Raw genomic sequence first — 17,074 nt, forward strand, 5'->3', positions numbered from 1 at the left:
AGTACGCACCTTGAGGGGGGGGTTATGTCACGTTCCTGACCGGTTTTCTGTTATTTTGTATGTGTTTGACGGTCAGGGCGTGAGTTTGGGTGGGTAGTCTATGTTATGTGTTTCTATGTTTGTTAAAGGGTGACCTGATATGGTTCTCAATTAGAGGCAGGTGGTTTTCATTTCCTCTGATTGAGAGCCATATTAAGGTAGGTGTTTTCACATTGATTGTTGTGGGTGGTTGTCTTCCGTGTCTGTGTCTATGCACCACACGGGACTGTTTCGGTTTGTTCGTTCATTTTATGTAGTCTGTTCCTGTTCATGCGTTCTTCGTGTATATGTAAGTTCGTTAGTTCAGGTCTGTCTACGTGCGTTTGTTATTTTGTAATTATATAGTGTATTTCGTGTCAGTGTTCGTCTTGTCAAATAAATCATTATGTATTCATCACCCGCTGCGCCTTGGTCCACTCTCTCACCCAAAAACGATCGTTACAAGTGTGGTAGACTAGTGTTACAACACACTATATAGCCTAGTGTAGTAGACTAGTGTTACAACACACTATATAGCCTAGTGTGGTAGACTAGTGTTACAACACACTGTATAGCCTAGTGTAGTAGACTAGTGTTACAACACACTACATAGCCTATTGTAGTAGACTAGTGTTACAACACACTATATAGCCTAGTGTGGTAGACTAGTGTTACAACACACTATATAGCCTTGTGTAGTAGACTAGTGTAACAGCACACTATATAGCCTAGTGTGGTAGACTAGTGTTACAACACACTATATAGCCTAGTGTGGTAGACTCGTGTTACAACACACTATATAGCCTAGTGTGGTAGACTGGTGTTACAACACACTATATAGCCTAGTGTGGTAGACTGGTGTTACAACACACTATATAGCCTAGTGTGGTAGACTGGTGTTACAACACACTATATAGCCTAGTGTGGTAGACTGGTGTTACAACACGCTATATAGCCTAGTGTGGTAGACTGGTGTTACAACACACTATATAGCCTAGTGTGGTAGACTGGTGTCACAACACGCTATATAGCCTAGTGTGGTAGACTAGTGTTACAACACACTATATAGCCTAGTGTAGTAGACTAGTGTTACAACACACTATATAGCCTAGTGTGGTAGACTAGTGATACAACACACTATATAGCCTAGTGTGGTAGACTAGTGTTACAACACACTATATATCCTAGTGTGGTAGACTAGTGTTACAACACGCTATATAGCCTAGTGTAGTAGACTAGTGTTACAACACACTATATAGCCTAGTGTAGTAGACTAGTGTTACAACACACTATATAGCCTTGTGTAGTAGACTAGTGTTACAGCACACTATATAGCCTAGTGTGGTAGACTAGTGTTACAACACACTATATAGCCTAGTGTGGTAGACTGGTGTTACAACACACTATATAGCCTAGTGTGGTAGACTAGTGTTACAACACACTATATAGTCTAGTGTGGTAGACTAGTGTTACAACACACTATATAGTCTAGTGTGGTAGACTGGTGTTACAACACACTATATAGTCTAGTGTGGTAGACTAGTGTTACAACACACTATATAGCCTAGTGTGGTAGACTGGTGTCACAACACGCTATATAGCCTAGTGTGGTAGACTAGTGTTACAACACACTATATAGCCTAGTGTAGTAGACTAGTGTTACAACACACTATATAGCCTAGTGTGGTAGACTAGTGATACAACACACTATATAGCCTAGTGTGGTAGACTAGTGTTACAACACACTATATATCCTAGTGTGGTAGACTAGTGTTACAACACGCTATATAGCCTAGTGTAGTAGACTAGTGTTACAACACACTATATAGCCTAGTGTAGTAGACTAGTGTTACAACACACTATATAGCCTTGTGTAGTAGACTAGTGTTACAGCACACTATATAGCCTAGTGTGGTAGACTAGTGTTACAACACACTATATAGCCTAGTGTGGTAGACTGGTGTTACAACACACTATATAGTCTAGTGTGGTAGACTAGTGTTACAACACACTATATAGCCTAGTGTAGTAGACTAGTGTTACAACACACTATATAGCCTAGTGTGGTAGACTGGTGTTACAACACACTATATAGCCTAGTGTGGTAGACTAGTGTTACAACACACTATATAGCCTAGTGTGGTAGACTGGTGTTACAACACACTATATAGCCTAGTGTGGTAGACTAGTGTTACAACACACTATATAGTCTAGTGTGGTAGACTGGTGTTACAACACACTATATAGCCTAGTGTGGTAGACTGGTGTTACAACACACTATATAGCCTAGTGTGGTAGACTGGTGTTACAACACACTATATACCGTAATTGCTGGACTATAAGCCGCTACTTTTTTCCCACGCTATGAACCTCGCGGTTTATACAATGACGCGGCTAATTTATGATTTTTTTTTTTTCACAAGATTCACGCCGCCAAAAAACTGAGCTTTGTCACATAATGTGACGTAAATCGAGCGCGCTCAAACTTCCCATCACTTTGATTACGGTAGTCATTTTGTCACCCTCATCATGGCAAAGACACGGAGAAATGCATATGATGCAGCTTTCAAGTTGAAGGCGATCGATCTGGCTGTTGGAAAAGGAAATAGAGCTGCTGCACGGGAGCTTGGCCTTAATGAGTTGATGATAAGACGTTGGAAACAGCAGCGTGAGGAACTGTGCAAAAAGACAACAAACGCTTTCAGAGAAGAAAAGCAGATGGCCCGAACTAGAAAATGAGCTTGAAGACTGGGGCAACACACAGAGAGCAGACGGCCGAGGTGTTTCAACTGTGCAGATCCGACTGAAAGCCAAAACAATCGCCACCGCAATGAAGTTTGACTTTCTTGGTAGGCTACTGTTTACTGCTATTTTTTTAATTTTTGTTACAAGCCGTGTTTCGTTAAAGCCTATTTATTTTTGTTACAAGCCGTGTTTCGTTTAAAAGCCTATTTATTTTTGTTACAAGCCGTGTTTCGTTTAAAGGCTGTGTAAAGTTCATTTGTTTCAATGTACCGGTAGGCACTTGCGGCTTATAGACATGTGCGGTTTATTTATGTACAAAATACATATTTTTTTTAAATTCAGTGGGTACGGCTTATATTCAGGTGCGCTTAATAGTCCAGCAATTACGGTAGCCTAGTGTGGTAGACTGGTGTTACAACACACTATATAGCCTAGTGTGGTAGACTGGTGTTACAACACACTATATAGCCTAGTGTGGTAGACTGGTGTTACAACACACTATATAGCCTAGTGTGGTAGACTAGTGTTACAACACACTATATAGCCTAGTGTGGTAGACTGGTGTTACAACACACTATATAGCCTAGTGTGGTAGACTAGTGTTACAACACACGATATAGCCTAGTGTGGTAGACTAGTGTTACAACACACTATATAGCCTAGTGTGGTAGACTAGTGTTACAACACACTAGTGTGGTAGACTAGTGTTACAACACACTATATAGCCTAGTGTGGTAGACTAGTGTTACAACACACTATATAGCCTAGTGTCGTAGACTGGTGTTACAACATACTATATAGCCTAGTGTGGTAGACTAGTGTTACAACACACTATATAGCCTAGTGTGGTAGACTAGTGTTACAACACACTATATAGCCTAGTGTAGTAGACTAGTGTTACAACACACTATATAGCCTAGTGTAGTAGACTAGTGTTACAACACACTATATAGCCTAGTGTGGTAGACTAGTGTTACAACACACTATATAGCCTAGTGTGGTAGACTAGTGTTACAACGCACTATATAGCCTAGTGTGGTAGACTAGTGTTAGAGCACACTATATAGCCTAGTGTGGTAGACTAGTGTTACAACACACTATATAGCCTAGTGTGGTAGACTAGTGATACAACACACTATATAGCCTAGTGTGGTAGACTGGTGTTACAACACACTATATAGCCTAGTGTAGTAGACTAGTGTTACAACACACTATATAGCCTAGTGTAGTAGACTAGTGTTACAACACACTATATAGCCTAGTGTGGTAGACTAGTGTTACAACACACTATATAGCCTAGTGTGGTAGACTAGTGTTACAACACACTATATAGCCTAGTGTAGTAGACTAGTGTTACAACACACTATATAGTCTAGTGTGGTAGACTAGTGTTACAACACACTATATAGTCTAGTGTGGTAGACTAGTGATACAACACACTATATAGCCTAGTGTAGTAGACTAGTGTTACAACACACTATATAGCCGAGTGTGGTAGACTAGCGTTACAACACACTAGTGTGGTAGACTAGTGTTACAACACACTATATAGCCGAGTGTGGTAGACTAGCGTTACAACACACTAGTGTGGTAGACTAGTGTTACAACACACTATATAGTCTAGTGTGGTAGACTAGTGTTACAACACACTATATAGTCTGGTGTGGTAGACTAGTGATACAACACACTATATAGTCTAGTGTGGTAGACTAGTGTTACAACACACTATATAGCCTAGTGTGGTAGACTAGTGTTACAACACACTATATAGTCTAGTGTGGTAGACTAGTGTTACAACACACTATATAGCCTAGTGTGGTCGACTAGTGATACAACACACTATATAGCCTAGTGTGGTAGACTAGTGATACAACACACTATATAGCCTAGTGTGGTAGACTAGTGATACAACACACTATATAGCCTAGTGTGGTAGACTAGTGTTACAACACACTATATAGCCTAGTGTAGTAGACTAGTGATACAACACACTATATAGCCTAGTGTGGTAGACTAGTGTTAGAGCACACTATATAGCCTAGTGTGGTAGACTAGTTATACAACACACTATATAGCCCAGTGTAGTAGACTAGTGTTACAACACTCTATATAGCCTAGTGTGGTAGACTAGTGTTACAGCACACTATATAGCCTAGTGTAGTAGACTAGTGTTACAACACACTATATAGCCTAGTGTAGTAGACTAGTGTTACAACACACTATATAGCCTAGTGTGGTAGACTAGTGTTACAACACACTATATAGCCTAGTGTGGTAGACTAGTGTTACAACACACTATATAGCCTAGTGTAGTAGACTAGTGTTACAACACACTATATAGCCTAGTGTAGTAGACTAGTGTTACAACACACTATATAGCCTAGTGTAGTAGACTAGTGTTACAACACACTATATAGCCTAGTGTGGTACACTGGTGTTACAACACACTATATAGCCTGGTGTGGTAGACTAGTGTTACAACACACGATATAGCCTAGTGTGGTAGACTAGTGTTACAGCACACTATATAGCCTAGTGTGGTAGACTAGTGTTACAACACACTAGTGTGGTAGACTAGTGTTACAACACACTATATAGCCTAGTGTGGTAGACTAGTGTTACAACACACTATATAGCCTAGTGTCGTAGACTGGTGTTACAACACACTATATAGCCTAGTGTGGTAGACTAGTGTTACAACACACTATATAGCCTAGTGTGGTAGACTAGTGTTACAACACACTATATAGCCTAGTGTGGTAGACTAGTGTTACAACACACTATATAGCCTAGTGTGGTAGACTAGTGTTACAACACACTATATAGCCTAGTGTAGTAGACTAGTGTTACAACACACTATATAGCCTAGTGTAGTAGACTAGTGTTACAACACACTATATAGCCTAGTGTGGTAGACTAGTGTTACAACACACTATATAGCCTAGTGTGGTAGACTAGTGTTACAACGCACTATATAGCCTAGTGTGGTAGACTAGTGTTACAACACACTATATAGCCTAGTGTAGTAGACTAGTGTTACAACACACTATATAGCCTAGTGTGGTAGACTAGTGTTACAACACACTATATAGCCTAGTGTCGTAGACTGGTGTTACAACACACTATATAGCCTAGTGTAGTAGACTAGTGATACAACACACTATATAGCCTAGTGTGGTAGACTAGTGTTACAACACACTATATAGCCTAGTGTGGTCGACTAGTGATACAACACACTATATAGCCTAGTGTGGTAGACTAGTGTTGCAGCACACTATATAGCCTAGTGTGGTAGACTAGCGTTACAACACACTATATAGCCTAGTGTGGTAGACTAGTGTTACAACACACTATATAGCCTAGTGTGGTAGACTAGTGATACAACACACTATATAGCCTAGTGTGGTAGACTAGTGTTAGAGCACACTATATAGCCTAGTGTGGTAGACTAGTGTTACAACACACTATATAGCCTAGTGTCGTAGACTGGTGTTACAACACACTATATAGCCTAGTGTAGTAGACTAGTGTTACAACACACTATATAGCCTAGTGTAGTAGACTAGTGTTACAACACACTATATAGCCTAGTGTGGTAGACTAGCGTTACAACACACTAGTGTGGTAGACTAGTGTTACAACACACTATATAGCCTAGTGTGGTAGACTAGTGTTACAACACTCTATATAGCCTAGTGTAGTAGACTAGTGTTACAACACACTATATAGCCTAGTGTGGTAGACTAGTGTTACAACACACTATATAGCCTAGTGTAGTAGACTAGTGTTACAACACACTATATAGCCTAGTGTAGTAGACTAGTGTTACAACACACTATATAGCCTAGTGTAGTAGACTAGTGTTACAACACACTATATAGCCTAGTGTGGTAGACTGGTGTTACAACACACTATATAGCCTAGTGTGGTAGACTAGTGTTACAACACACGATATAGCCTAGTGTGGTAGACTAGTGTTACAACACACTATATAGCCTAGTGTGGTAGACTAGTGTTACAACACACTAGTGTGGTAGACTAGTGTTACAACACACTATATAGCCTAGTGTGGTAGACTAGTGTTACAACACACTATATAGCCTAGTGTCGTAGACTGGTGTTACAACATACTATATAGCCTAGTGTGGTAGACTAGTGTTACAACACACTATATAGCCTAGTGTGGTAGACTAGTGTTACAACACACTATATAGCCTAGTGTAGTAGACTAGTGTTACAACACACTATATAGCCTAGTGTAGTAGACTAGTGTTACAACACACTATATAGCCTAGTGTGGTAGACTAGTGTTACAACACACTATATAGCCTAGTGTGGTAGACTAGTGTTACAACGCACTATATAGCCTAGTGTGGTAGACTAGTGTTAGAGCACACTATATAGCCTAGTGTGGTAGACTAGTGTTACAACACACTATATAGCCTAGTGTCGTAGACTGGTGTTACAACACACTATATAGCCTAGTGTAGTAGACTAGTGTTACAACACACTATATAGCCTAGTGTAGTAGACTAGTGTTACAACACACTATATAGCCTAGTGTGGTAGACTAGCGTTACAACACACTAGTGTGGTAGACTAGTGTTACAACACACTATATAGTCTAGTGTGGTAGACTAGTGTTACAACACACTATATAGTCTAGTGTGGTAGACTAGTGATACAACACACTATATAGCCTAGTGTAGTAGACTAGTGTTACAACACACTATATAGCCGAGTGTGGTAGACTAGCGTTACAACACACTAGTGTGGTAGACTAGTGTTACAACACACTATATAGCCGAGTGTGGTAGACTAGCGTTACAACACACTAGTGTGGTAGACTAGTGTTACAACACACTATATAGTCTAGTGTGGTAGACTAGTGTTACAACACACTATATAGTCTGGTGTGGTAGACTAGTGATACAACACACTATATAGTCTAGTGTGGTAGACTAGTGTTACAACACACTATATAGCCTAGTGTGGTAGACTAGTGTTACAACACACTATATAGTCTAGTGTGGTAGACTAGTGTTACAACACACTATATAGCCTAGTGTGGACGACTAGTGATACAACACACTATATAGCCTAGTGTGGTAGACTAGTGATACAACACACTATATAGCCTAGTGTGGTAGACTAGTGATACAACACACTATATAGCCTAGTGTGGTAGACTAGTGTTACAACACACTATATAGCCTAGTGTAGTAGACTAGTGATACAACACACTATATAGCCTAGTGTGGTAGACTAGTGTTAGAGCACACTATATAGCCTAGTGTGGTAGACTAGTTATACAACACACTATATAGCCCAGTGTAGTAGACTAGTGTTACAACACTCTATATAGCCTAGTGTGGTAGACTAGTGTTACAGCACACTATATAGCCTAGTGTAGTAGACTAGTGTTACAACACACTATATAGCCTAGTGTAGTAGACTAGTGTTACAACACACTATATAGCCTAGTGTGGTAGACTAGTGTTACAACACACTATATAGCCTAGTGTGGTAGACTAGTGTTACAACACACTATATAGCCTAGTGTAGTAGACTAGTGTTACAACACACTATATAGCCTAGTGTAGTAGACTAGTGTTACAACACACTATATAGCCTAGTGTAGTAGACTAGTGTTACAACACACTATATAGCCTAGTGTGGTACACTGGTGTTACAACACACTATATAGCCTAGTGTGGTAGACTAGTGTTACAACACACGATATAGCCTAGTGTGGTAGACTAGTGTTACAACACACTATATAGCCTAGTGTGGTAGACTAGTGTTACAACACACTAGTGTGGTAGACTAGTGTTACAACACACTATATAGCCTAGTGTGGTAGACTAGTGTTACAACACACTATATAGCCTAGTGTCGTAGACTGGTGTTACAACACACTATATAGCCTAGTGTGGTAGACTAGTGTTACAACACACTATATAGCCTAGTGTGGTAGACTAGTGTTACAACACACAATATAGCCTAGTGTGGTAGACTAGTGTTACAACACACTATATAGCCTAGTGTGGTAGACTAGTGTTACAACACACTATATAGCCTAGTGTAGTAGACTAGTGTTACAACACACTATATAGCCTAGTGTAGTAGACTAGTGTTACAACACACTATATAGCCTAGTGTGGTAGACTAGTGTTACAACACACTATATAGCCTAGTGTGGTAGACTAGTGTTACAACGCACTATATAGCCTAGTGTGGTAGACTAGTGTTACAACACACTATATAGCCTAGTGTAGTAGACTAGTGTTACAACACACTATATAGCCTAGTGTGGTAGACTAGTGTTACAACACACTATATAGCCTAGTGTCGTAGACTGGTGTTACAACACACTATATAGCCTAGTGTAGTAGACTAGTGATACAACACACTATATAGCCTAGTGTGGTAGACTAGTGTTACAACACACTATATAGCCTAGTGTGGTCGACTAGTGATACAACACACTATATAGCCTAGTGTGGTAGACTAGTGTTGCAGCACACTATATAGCCTAGTGTGGTAGACTAGCGTTACAACACACTATATAGCCTAGTGTGGTAGACTAGTGTTACAACACACTATATAGCCTAGTGTGGTAGACTAGTGATACAACACACTATATAGCCTAGTGTGGTAGACTAGTGTTAGAGCACAATATAGCCTAGTGTGGTAGACTAGTGTTACAACACACTATATAGCCTAGTGTCGTAGACTGGTGTTACAACACACTATATAGCCTAGTGTAGTAGACTAGTGTTACAACACACTATATAGCCTAGTGTAGTAGACTAGTGTTACAACACACTATATAGCCTAGTGTGGTAGACTAGTGTTACAACACACTATATAGTCTAGTGTGGTAGACTAGTGTTACAACACACTATATAGCCTAGTGTAGTAGACTAGTGTTACAACACACTATATAGCCTAGTGTGGTAGACTAGTGTTACAACACACTATATAGTCTAGTGTGGTAGACTGGTGTTACAACACACTAGTGTGGTAGACTAGTGTTACAACACACTATATAGTCTAGTGTGGTAGACTAGTGTTACAACACACTATATAGTCTAGTGTGGTAGACTAGTGATACAACACACTATATAGCCTAGTGTAGTAGACTAGTGTTACAACACACTATATAGCCGAGTGTGGTAGACTAGCGTTACAACACACTAGTGTGGTAGACTAGTGTTACAACACACTATATAGCCGAGTGTGGTAGACTAGTGTTACAACACACTATATAGCCTAGTGTCGTAGACTGGTGTTACAACACACTATATAGCCTAGTGTGGTAGACTAGTGTTACAACACACTATATAGCCTAGTGTGGTAGACTAGTGTTACAACACACTAGTGTGGTAGACTAGTGTTACAACACACTATATAGCCTAGTGTGGTAGACTAGTGTTACAACACACTAGTGTGGTAGACTAGTGTTACAACACACTATATAGCCTAGTGTGGTAGACTAGTGTTACAACACACTATATAGCCTAGTGTCGTAGACTGGTGTTACAACACACTATATAGCCTAGTGTGGTAGACTAGTGTTACAACACACTATATAGCCTAGTGTGGTAGACTAGTGTTACAACACACTATATAGCCTAGTGTGGTAGACTAGTGTTACAACACACTATATAGCCTAGTGTGGTAGACTAGTGTTACAACACACTATATAGCCTAGTGTAGTAGACTAGTGTTACAACACACTATATAGCCTAGTGTAGTAGACTAGTGTTACAACACACTATATAGCCTAGTGTGGTAGACTAGTGTTACAACGCACTATATAGCCTAGTGTGGTAGACTAGTGTTACAACGCACTATATAGCCTAGTGTGGTAGACTAGTGTTACAACACACTATATAGCCTAGTGTAGTAGACTAGTGTTACAACACACTATATAGCCTAGTGTGGTAGACTAGTGTTACAACACACTATATAGCCTAGTGTCGTAGACTGGTGTTACAACACACTATATAGCCTAGTGTAGTAGACTAGTGATACAACACACTATATAGCCTAGTGTGGTAGACTAGTGTTACAACACACTATATAGCCTAGTGTGGTCGACTAGTGATACAACACACTATATAGCCTAGTGTGGTAGACTAGTGTTGCAGCACACTATATAGCCTAGTGTGGTAGACTAGCGTTACAACACACTATATAGCCTAGTGTGGTAGACTAGTGTTACAACACACTATATAGCCTAGTGTGGTAGACTAGTGATACAACACACTATATAGCCTAGTGTGGTAGACTAGTGTTAGAGCACACTATATAGCCTAGTGTGGTAGACTAGTGTTACAACACACTATATAGCCTAGTGTGGTAGACTAGTGTTACAACACACTATATAGCCTAGTGTCGTAGACTGGTGTTACAATACACTATATAGCCTAGTGTAGTAGACTAGTGTTACAACACACTATTTAGCCTAGTGTAGTAGACTAGTGTTACAACACACTATATAGCCTAGTGTGGTAGACTAGTGTTACAACACACGATATAGCCTAGTGTGGTAGACTAGTGTTACAACACACTATATAGCCTAGTGTGGTAGACTAGTGTTACAACACACTATATAGCCTAGTGTGGTAGACTAGTGTTACAACACACGATATAGCCTAGTGTGGTAGACTAGTGTTACAACACACGATATAGCCTAGTGTGGTAGACTAGTGTTACAACACACTATTTAGCCTAGTGTGGTAGACTAGTGTTACAACACACTATATAGCCTAGTGTGGTAGACTAGTGTTACAACACACGATATAGCCTAGTGTAGTAGACTAGTGTTACAACACACTATATAGCCTAGTGTGGTAGACTAGCGTTACAACACACTAGTGTGGTAGACTAGTGTTACAACACACTATATAGTCTAGTGTGGTAGACTAGTGTTACAACACACTATATAGTCTAGTGTGGTAGACTATTGATACAACACACTATATAGCCTAGTGTAGTAGACTAGTGTTACAACACACTATATAGCCGAGTGTGGTAGACTAGCGTTACAACACACTAGTGTGGTAGACTAGTGTTACAACACACTATATAGCCGAGTGTGGTAGACTAGCGTTACAACACACTAGTGTGGTAGACTAGTGTTACAACACACTATATAGCCGAGTGTGGTAGACTAGCGTTACAACACACTAGTGTGGTAGACTAGTGTTACAACACACTATATAGCCGAGTGTGGTAGACTAGCGTTACAACACACTAGTGTGGTAGACTAGTGTTACAACACACTATATAGCCTAGTGTGGTAGACTAGTGTTACAACACACTATATAGTCTGGTGTGGTAGACTAGTGTTACAACACACTATATAGCCTAGTGTGGTAGACTAGTGTTACAACACACTATATAGTCTAGTGTGGTAGACTAGTGTTACAACACACTATATAGCCTAGTGTGGTCGACTAGTGATACAACACACTATATAGCCTAGTGTGGTAGACTAGTGATACAACACACTATATAGCCTAGTGTGGTAGACTAGTGATACAACACACTATATAGCCTAGTGTGGTAGACTAGTGATACAACACACTATATAGCCTAGTGTGGTAGACTAGTGTTACAACACACTATATAGCCTAGTGTAGTAGACTAGTGATACAACACACTATATAGCCTAGTGTGGTAGACTAGTGTTAGAGCACACTATATAGCCTAGTGTGGTAGACTAGTTATACAACACACTATATAGCCTAGTGTGGTAGACTAGTGTTAGAGCATGCTATGCAGTCCTAGTTAACAAGAAGATTAGAAAGCTACTCTCAAGGGCACATGTCACAGAGAGGCAGTGAAAAGGGGTGAGAAGGAGTACCTGTCAGGCAGCAGAGTGTGTGAATATACCCCTTACTGGCAGTAGGAGGGAGAGAGCAGTTGAATTAGAGCAGAGTCAGCTCAAGTTACTGAGCCCGCCATCTCTCCAGCTCTCAGACGTTTGGCCTAGCCAGCCTTGGAGGCAGGAGTGTTAAGGACACAGCTTACTGAGGGGAATCTCACAGTTATATCAGACAGGTGCTAATCAGTAACAGGACATTGATTTAACCATTTATCTCAGACTGCAACTATATGTTTGGATTATCTGTGACAGATCTTATTTAAGTCACAGTTTCTGCAAAGTTTAACAATCTAATCCTCCAACAACACTATTTAAATGATAAACATCCTTAGGAAGGATTCACTTTAAGATTCAAAGTGTAGCCAACCAACGTTCATAAAAAGTATAGTCCACTTAGAGTGAAACTACTCTACATACTGTGTAAACACATCAAATATTAAACCGTTAAAATAATTTAATTGAAATCAAGGCTAATATGGGTGTGCATGGATAGTGGTAGATCTGAATAAGTACACTTTTATTTATTTATTCCCCCCCTTCAGTGATATCCAATTGCGATCCAATGATGATCTTGTCTCATCGCCTCAACTCTCCAACGGGCTCGGGAGAGGCGAAGGTCTATAGACGGGGGTTCGATTCCGCGTGGTTTGGCGGGTCATTTGGAGGGCGCCTTACTCAGCCTTTGCCTCTCCCTTGCAGTGATGAGACAAGATCGTAATTGGATATGACAAAACCCCCCTCTCAGACGATGCCGCAGGTGAAGTAGCTGGATGTGGAGGTCCTGGGCTGGTGTGGTTACACGTGGTCTGCGGTTGTGAGGCCCGTGGAATGTATTGCCAAATTCTCTAAAACGAAATGAACATTCAATTATCTGACAACAGCTCTGTTGGACATTCTTGCAGTCAGAATGCCAATTGCAAGCCTCACCTCAAAACATGAGAAATCTGTGGCAAATCTGTGGCCCAAAGCTGGTGGTTTAAAAAACACTTAGCCAAAGTTCCAGAGCATGTCTTTAATGCTGTGAGGAGAGCATAGCTTTCTGGACAGTGTATTATAGTGTATGATAGGAGAGAAACCCTATAGCTGTGATCAATGTGCAAAGTTTTATTTTGCATGGTTTTACAAAACTGCCCATTTTTCCACATCTGTCAGGTGGATGGATTATCTTGGCAAAGGAGAAATGCTCACTAACAGTTAGGTAAACAGATTTGTGTACAACATTTTAGAGAAATAAGCTTTTGTTGCATATGGAACATTTCTGGGATTTTTTATTTAAGCTCATGAAACATGGGACCAAAACTTTACATGTTGCTTTATATTTTTGTTCAGTATAAGAGAAGACGATATGAATGTTGTCATGTAGACTACAGTCTGACATTTCTAAATTCAAAATGACTGTTAATACACACATCCAGATGAGACAACAAACAGACTACTGGCACAGATATGTTTGCTGAGAGGTTATTTGTAAGAATCCCAAGAAAATAAAATGCCGTCAGACTCAGTCATACAATAAGTCATACAATAATTGTTGGACTAACTCCACAATATGGCCTTAGAGAGCCATACATCATGAGAGTGGAAGCTCTCTCCATTGAACCATGGTGCCCAAGGGTCTACTGTAGTCCATCACTGATGCTCACACACACACACACACACACACACACACACACACACACACACACACACACACACACACACACACACACACACACACACACACACACACACACACACACACACACACACTAGGTGACTTCAGAATGAGATCATCATAGCTGCCTCTCCTCTCGTCATTGGCCAGTCAACACCATCATAATTTACACTAGAACAAGGATTTCAACATATAGTACTGCATGTGGTTCATTTCATAGTCTACTTTATGACATCCACAGCTGGCTGCAGGAAAGAATAGCTGTGCAGATACAGATTAACACTGATATGTCTACATGTAGCTTTACATTGCCTTATTCCTGAAAAACAGATGTGGTATCACCCTCAATTGGTGATACCAAACTAAAATGTTAGGGGTTAAAGGACTGTAGCTGTGTGAAGGATGACAGGAAGCTGAGACTGGGAATACTTGACGGGAACACTAAAAGGTCACCCAGTCTACTGGTAGATGTAGACAATGAAGACATACGCTGTCACGTTCTGACCATAGTTCTTTTGTGTTTTCGTTGTTTTAGTGTTGGTCAGGACGTGAGCTGAGTGGGCATTCTATGTTGTGTGTCTAGTTTTCCTATTTCTGTGTTTGGCCTGATATGGTTCTCAATCAGAGGCAGGTGTTTTGTGTTGTCTCTGATTGGGAACCATATTTAGGTTTTGTGTTGGGTTGGGTTTGTTTTGTTTTGTGTTGGGTTTTGTGGGTGGTTGTCTTCTGTCTTTGTGTCTATGCACCAGATAGGACTGTTTCAGTTTTTCACATTTATTGTTTTGTAGTTTGTAGTGTTCACGTTTTTGTCAGTATTAAAACATGATAAACACTAACCACGCTGCGCTTTGGTCCGATCCCTGCTACACCTCCTCTTCAGACGAAGAGGAGGAAATCTGCCGTTACATATGCTACATAACAGGACTGGGCTTCTGACAGCTATTCTCATCCTAGAATCCAGGTCAACCTCAAAGGCACGTTGTTTCTAAAACTCTGAAATTACTGAAAAAATGCTCCAAGTAGAAGGACCTCTTCAGTGGGTTTAACACAATGATTTACAGAATAGTCTTGACTGAACAAGGGAAATCATGTCATACTGTGAGGTCATTGTTTTCTCAACAACGTAGCAACTACTCATTAATCATACAGGCAAGTTAAAATGTTAACATTTGAGGACAGGCCTCTTCAGCACAACAGCAGTTGTAGTTGTCACGATGGCAAGGAAAATGGGGGCTTCTTTTTTCCATGTCCTGTGCTCTACATTACAATCAGGCTCTCTGTGGTAACATGTCAGAGTGTGTGGGAGGAAAAAGCAAGGAACATCTTTTTTATTATCTTGTTCTGCCGCAAGTTGTCATTCATTATAGAGGAAGACTAGGGATGCAGGATGGCAGAAGTAAGATCCTCACATGGAGACAATATTCGTTTTTAAGCAGTGCACAGAATGCTCTGATGAGTCAGACAGGTTGGGCAATGGACCATGGCTTCCAATGGTGAGAACTGACAAAACACAGCTATGTCTGTGCAACAAACTCACAAGGGCAGTGGTGCTGATGATGATCAATAGCACTTGTTGACAACTGGGTGGGATTTTTATATTGATTTCATATATTTCATACATTAAATGTCATATATGTATCTTCACAACAACGTTCAGCGAGTCTTTTTATATTCAATCACCAGGTGTGAGATTCACTTTGATGAATCATGCTAACAAGGCTCAGCTCTCCTATTCGCTGCAGTCTGTGTAACGGGTTTCGTCTGAGGAGGAGTAACAAGGATCGGACCAATACGCAGCGTGGTAAGTGTCCATAATGATATATTTAATAAATCAAAACGAACACTGAATGAAATAACAAAAGTACAAAACAAACAACCCAAAACAGTCCTGTATGGTGAAAACACTAACACAGGATACAACCACCCACAAAACACAAAGGAAAACAGGCTACCTAAATATGGCTCCCAATCAGAGACAACGACAGACACGTGCCTCTGATTGGGAACCATACTAGGCCAAACACATAGAAAATGAATCATAGAACAAAACATAGAAAAACAATAAAGAATGCCCACCCCAACTCACGCTCTGACCAAACTAAAATAAAGACATAACAAAGGAACTAAGGTCAGAACGTGACAGTCTGTCCGTATGCAGGGTTTTGCAGTCACAGATACTGGCACTGCCATTGGTCGGATGCAGAATTGCCTAATTAGCCTCACTAAATATGTCAATGTTTTAGCTTAACAGCCACCTACAGTGCATTCGGGAAAGTATTCAGACCCCTTCCCTTTTCCACATTTCGTTACGTTACGTTCTAAAATTGATTAAATCATTTTTTCCCTCATAATTCTACACACAATACCCCATAATGACAGAGCAAAAAAAAATAACTAATAATATTTTACCAAATGTTTTACAAATAAAAAACAGAAACACCTTATTTACATAAGTATTCAGACCCTTTGCTATGAGACTCTAAATTGAGCTCAGGTGCATCTTATTTCCATTGATCATCCTTGAGATGTTTCTACAACTTGATTGGAGTCCAGCTGTGGTAAATTCAATTGATTGGACATGATTTTAAAGGCACACACCTGTCTACATAAGGTCCCACAGTTGACAGTGCATGTCAGAGCAAAAACCAAGCAATGGACTTGTCCGTAGAGCTCCGAGACAGGATTGTGTCGAGGCACAGATCTGGGGAAGGGTACCAAAACATTTCTACAGCATTGAAGGTCCCCGAGAACACAATGGC

Source organism: Salvelinus namaycush, chromosome 10 (genome assembly GCF_016432855.1).
Source record: "Salvelinus namaycush isolate Seneca chromosome 10, SaNama_1.0, whole genome shotgun sequence".
Taxonomy (NCBI): Eukaryota; Metazoa; Chordata; class Actinopteri; order Salmoniformes; family Salmonidae; genus Salvelinus; species Salvelinus namaycush.